We start from the raw sequence: 6606 nt of genomic DNA, 5'->3' as shown, positions 1-6606 counted from the left end.
CATTTAATTTTTGTTCTTTTATTATTTTTTCCATTGTCTTCTACCTTGGAGCAAATTATATTTTCTGGACAAAGTTTGAATTTTTTAGAGATCATGTATAGCCTTTAATAGTTATTTGAGTAGTAAAATATTTTTTGCTTTGTTTTATAACTGCTCTAAGGTAATTTTATTTTTACTATTTTTATTATTTATTGTTAACTTTTATAAAAACCCTAAACCCCTTACTTTCTTTTTCTTTTCTCTTCTTCGCTCCTGTGCCGTCAACTCTCTTTTTCTCTCTACTTTCTCTCTTGCAGGAATGGTGATGGCGAAGCACCAACGCACTGAGGCTCAGTTTGACACAATGACGGCCACTGCACCCTCATCCATATGCCATTGCTAAACTTCGTAAGATCCAGCAGCGACTTCATTGATAAGAAAGCAAACCACTAGAAAGACGACAAAGACCACTATGGCACCATTGCAAACTGAAACCTCGGCACCATCGGCGGCTTCTATGCCAGTCGCAATGGGGAGAGCTACCCATTCACAGACGAAAGGCAAAATCCCCATCTATGAAGTGCACACCGATGAAAATGATGAATGGGAGGTCAAGCTTAAAATTCTAAAATAGCTACAGGACCGAAAAGTGCAACTAAAGACCACCATATTGGTCTTGGAAGCTTCCACATAAAGCAGTAGTGTGGACACAACCTGTAGCCACAGTGAAAAAGATACCACAGGACCAGCACAGGAGGTAGAGGACACCAGTAATGAGGAGGTTCAGCTCGCTTCTCCTCCAAAAAAGAAACAGAAAAAAAGAATGCCCAGGATAGCCGGCGGTAAATCCAGATACTTACCGGATGAACACAAACTACACGGTAACTTCAATTTTGAGGGCGACGATAAGGCCAGATATCAAGCCTTTCTCCATTCTGATATTTATTCTTGCAAAAGCATAAATGATACTGCCTTGACCCAATTGCAATTGCTTAATGAAGTTTATGCTTTAATTGATAATATTGGATGGAGGAAAATTTTTTGCAATAAACTGCCCCTCTTATGTTGAGCTATGCTGTGAATTTTATGCTACCTTTGAGTTCTCTTTTGATGTGCACAATTTTAATTTAAATGTACCTATCGTTCGTTTTAGGCTGCAGAATAAAATGATACATTATTCAATTACAAGTTTTAATCTGCACTTGGGTATTTATGATGATGATTATGTTAAAACTGATGAATATTTGGATTCCTTGTGTGATTATCCAGCTGGTTGAGATCCAAATTCGGTATACAAAGAATTAACAGGGAATCCTGCACTTGGGTTTAAATGGGGGAAATCTAAAGCAAATGATATTTAGAGCCCTGCCCTTAGGTACATTCACAGGTTCCTTTGTTATATATTTTCTGGGAAAAATAAAGATCCCACAAAGGTGACCAAATATGAACTCTTCTTTATGTGGTGCATGTTGAATAGGAGTAAAGTTAATTTTGGTTTTTGATTAGCCTCCTAGTTTAAGAATATTTTTGATGTTGGGTATGGCATCTATCTAAGTTCCGTGATTTCTATGCTAGTTGTAGGATTGGGTTTGCTTGACACAGAGTATACTGATTTGCGCATTGTTGAGCATAGTCTTCCTCTTGATATACATGTACTTAACTCTATGGGCTTACTTTACCTCAACGAGAGGAAAGAAATTGTGTTTTGTCTTCTAGGTCCTATCATTCCACCACGATCGCGTTTATTTCGGACAGAGAACAAGTCAGCCCCAGCCCCCTCAGTAGCACCTCTAGCACCCGATGATTAAGCCCGCCTAGTCAGAATTGAGGCAAAAATGCACCACATTAATGCTAAATTGGATGCCATCCTGGGACAATGCGAGGAGTAAGTGTGGGGGGGGGGAAGTTGGAATAGAATTATTTTTATTGTATTGGCTGATGTACTTATTTTTCTGCTGTATTTTCTCTTCTATTTGTTGTTCTGCACAAATTTTTTCTGCTTGCTGTTAAAGGCTTACCCAAGCTTGTACTCGTGCTCTGTTTTTTCTGTTTCTCAGTACTTGCACTCGCTAATTTGTCAATTTTTTCAATTCTCTAATTTTTTTATAGTTCCTACTTGCCATGAGAAGTTAGATGTCCTTATCAAAGAATTTAAGTTTTTATACCATTTGTATGCTAGCCTAAATAGAGTAAATTTATCCTTGTTCATTTTATTATTTTTTTTAGGCTTGTTTTGAGAGTTCCTAAAGTATGGTTCTTATTTTAATAGTTTGATAATGAATGCACGATCTTTTAAATGAATTACTACCCCTTGTCAAGAATGACTTTAAAAACATTGTTTAAACCATATGTTTATGTTAAAATTAAGGAATGTCATCAAGAAAAAAAGCAAAAAAAAACAGCAAAAGCAAAAAGTAGAAAAGTAAAATTAATGCACTCCTATGACCCACTCCTCTAGTCATTTAGTTATTTAGTTACCAACTCGATAGCCCAAGTAGTGTTCTAACGACCCGGAAACCGGACCGCTACTGGCGCTAGGATCCAGATCGGCTTAAGGCCACCGGGACCCGTAGCAAGCCTAACATACATTTTGTACAACTGGTATAATCCCATACATGATCAAACATTTCATAAAACTTTAAACTTTTCCTTTCAATTTCCAAACTTAACCTGTGCATGCACAAATTCATAATCATAAAACCCCACACTGGAGCCCTCATCAAATGCTCCAATGGGGTAACATATCATATATTAAGCTTGGTTTACAAAAACATCATCATTTATACATTAACATGACATCATGTGTCAAGAGGGATTAACCATACATGACTAGGGCAAAGCACAACTCTAACATTTACATTACATTATAACATTTTACATTTTATTTCACATCCTTACATTACATCATGTCCACTACTATTCTATTACAAAACATAACCATAGCCATAACCTGTTGACCTCCTGAACTATCTCTGTCCCTGCAAACCTGGGGTTAGGGGAGAGGGGTGAGCTATAAAGGCCAGTGAGCAGAACTATTTAAAGGAAACATTTTAACATATGCCATCATGAAATGCATTACATCACAAACAATACACATCAAGGATGGACTTGTCACCAATAGCCCTCTACATCTCATATCATTACATGTCCAACTATGCCAGGGGCGATACGGCCACACCTGGTATTCTCTTACATAGCTCATATCATAACATGTCCGACTATGCCAGGGGCGATACGGCCACGCCTGGTCTTCTCTTACATATAACATATTGCCAGGGGCGATACGGCCACGCCTGGTCTTTCTATCTCATGTCATAACATATCATATCATATCGTACAGAGGGCTAGAGGATCATTCAATATTCATCCACATAATCATCATCGAATTATGCAATGCAACATATTCGTGAATTCTAATGCAAGCAACCTATTACATAACATGGTATTCATGATGCATGAACATGCTTAAAACATTTGATTTCTTTAATATAATAAGAGTTATGTTCTACTCACCTCTGGCTGACGCTTACTAACTCTGGAGCAGCTAACTCACTGCTGATCACCTCGGTTCCTCAGATCCGATCCTACACAGGTGGACTCAAATGAGGGACCCAACATACTCTAATAGGACTCTAAACATCTCCCCAAAAACCCCCTAAAACATCATAGAAATCATGCAAAAGAAGGCTGAACAGGACACTTTCGGCTGCAGGTTCGGCGGCCGAAAGTCCCTCCAGAGCCGAAACTCAGCCACTTTCGGCGGCACCTTCGGCGGCCGAAAGTGGTTCCAGAGCCGAAACTCATGCATGTTCGGCGGCACCTTCGGCGGCCGAAACTCCCCTCCAGAGCCGAAAGTCCAACTTTCGGGGGCAGGGTTCGGCAGCCAAAACAAGCCACCACAGGCAGGTTCGGCGGCCGAAAGTCCTTTCGGCTGTCGAACCTGAGTTCTTCCAAAATGGCAGAACTCAGCTTCCTCATGCACAAACAGCCTCCCAACCTTCCAAAACAACCCAAAGCCTCACATGCTCTCTCCCAAACATGCATACACACTCCCACATGCATATAGGGCATAAACTAACTTATACCACCCAACACAAACATCACATAAACATACATTAAGCATAAAACCCATATAAACCTTAACATGCACATCTACCCACACACAAGCATTAAAACTCTTTAAAACTTACTTAAAACAAAGAAAAGGGTGTGGATCTACACTTACCTCTTGAAGATCGAGGGTTGGTGCGATCCCTAACTTGGAGATAGGAGGAAAGAACTCATTGGGTCTCTAAGCTCCCAAAACTTGATCAAAGCTTAGAACTCTTCAAAGCAAAGACACAACTCATGAAAACTTGAGGGATTTGAAGAAAAAGCATGAAAACAACCAAAGGAGGACATGAACTCACCCTAGCTCAAGAATGGGGAGAAACTCACCCATTTTCGATCTAAGGGCCTTTTATAGGTGGCCGGCCAGACCTCCTTCGACGGCCAAAGCTACTTCCAAAACTTCACCACGTTCGGCGGCCGAAAGAAAGCCACTTTCGGAAGCCTAACGTGCCCCCTAAACTATCCATGTTCGGCAGCCGAACCTGGGCTCCGCCTCCATGGTCTTTTCTTTTCAAAACTCAATTTCTTTTGCATTAAAACCATAAAACACTTAAAAACATTTTAGAAAACCTTTATTTTACCCTTCTAGAAGGCTCCGACATCTGAGATTTCCGGATTCCAACGGAGATTCCGCCGGAAAGTTGGAATTCCGATGCCGGGGTCTAGCCGGGTCTTACATTCTCCCCCTTAAGAACATGTCATTCTAATTGGATAATTATGGACATTTTAAAAATAATTTTATTGAGCTATAAAGGGAACTCTATGATTTAAAAATATATGTGGCTACTTTTTTAATCTTTATAAGTCAAAAAAGGTTCCTATAATGCATCACGACCAATACTTCTTATAATTTTTTAATGTCTCATTTTTTAATTGAATTACAAAAATATGTTTATCTATATATTCTAATAATATAACTATTATATAATTAGAATAAAAAATCTTAAGTTACTTTCAAGAAGAGTTAGATAAAAAAATAGAATTTTACAATCCAGAATAAAAAAAAAAGACAGGATACATAACCATATTTAAAAATTATCAAAATGATTCAATCATTTATCCAAACACATTGGACCTTTTAAAATTTATCTATAACCATCCATCAGGCAAATAAATCATATTAAATGTATATAAATTAACCATTAATTTATTTTATATTTATTATTAATTTTATTGGCTAAAATTAAAAATTAAATAATTTAATATTTTAATTTTAGTATCAATAAAAAATAATTTATGAATAAAATAATTTTATTCAAAAATCTAATTATATTAAAAAATTAATCATAACATTAAATTATAAAATTAAATTTAATATTTAATTTTGAAAATTAATTTAATGAATAAAACAATTTTATTCATGTTAAAAAATATATTAAAATTAATTTTAATTATTTTTAAAATATTTAAATGGTCCAAATCAATAAAAGCTATTTTAAATTAAATAGCCATTTAATTTATAGACCAAAAATATTTTTAAATAATTTTTTAAGCCCAAAAAGACTTTCTTGAAAACTTTCAAAAAGTTACAGGGATCAAATCGTAATTTAGTTAAAAGTTCATCTTCTTCCTTACGAAGCCCTAGCCGCCGCATGCTATCCAGCCGCCCGCCCGAACGTCCAGCCGTCAGCACAGGTCGCCGGAGGCCGCGCTAGCTTGCGCACCTTCCGGCAAGACCATCCCGACACCGGCAGATCATCGGTGAGCTCGCGATTTACAGAAATCGCGAGGAGCCGAGATCTATCTTCGCCTTGAAGCTCCCGGCCGTCACACGCAGAACGGCCGACCGCGACATCAGGCCAGCTCCCGAGAAGGCGACGCTGCCGACCATCGCATGGCGACAACGCGTTGCCGAGGAGACAGACGCGCCGATCGGCATCTCCATCGCCGAAGGGATTCGTGAAGGGAATTGCAATCTAACGCTTCAGCGGATCGCTATGCCACTCCCTTCTCCCGGCGACTTCAAGCCTGCTTGTCTCAGCCGCGCCAACCACCAAGCATCGCCGGCGACAGGCGCGCGACGCTCGTCGGTGGGCGTACTCGAGCTGTAACTGGCCTGCCAAAAAGCCGGGTTCACGATGACCGTTCATCGTGAATCCAAGTTGTTTTTTTTATTTTTTATTTTACTTAATCTTAATAAACAATTAAAATTAAAAATCAAAATAATTTTAATTTCTGATCCCACAAAATTTTCAAAATCACAACTTTTAGCATACAAAATTTAATCAGATTAATTCAATAATAAACATAATCAACTGTTACACTTTAATTATTTTAACGAAACTCTGATACACTTTAATTACTAATATGAATCACTTTTAAATAAAAATAATAATAATATTACAGATAAAATAAATATTTTTTATTTTTTTAATATATATACGGGATCATTGAATTTGGTTAGGATATCACAAACTACAAAACATCTAAGTATCCGGTCTTTAACGATGTATATATAAAATAATAATAAAAAAATCTTAGAATCATTCTAAAAATTTGAGAAGGGGAGCGATTTTG

General features: G+C 37.6%; 1 long non-coding RNA gene across 1 annotated transcript; it reads left to right on the top strand.

The window, feature by feature from the left end:
- Window positions 1-236: 236 nt before the first annotated feature.
- On the top strand, window positions 237-2087 carry LOC110620536. The gene is made up of 2 exons (XR_002488833.2): window positions 237-860; window positions 1696-2087. It is a non-coding gene; the product is annotated as an uncharacterized LOC110620536 (long non-coding RNA).
- The last annotated feature ends 4519 nt before the right edge of the window (window positions 2088-6606 follow it).

This window comes from Manihot esculenta, chromosome 8 (assembly GCF_001659605.2).
Source record: "Manihot esculenta cultivar AM560-2 chromosome 8, M.esculenta_v8, whole genome shotgun sequence".
Lineage (NCBI taxonomy): Eukaryota > Viridiplantae > Streptophyta > Magnoliopsida > Malpighiales > Euphorbiaceae > Manihot > Manihot esculenta.
The sequence above is the reverse complement of the archived record's forward strand: the minus strand, read 5'-3'. Positions and strand labels throughout refer to the sequence as shown.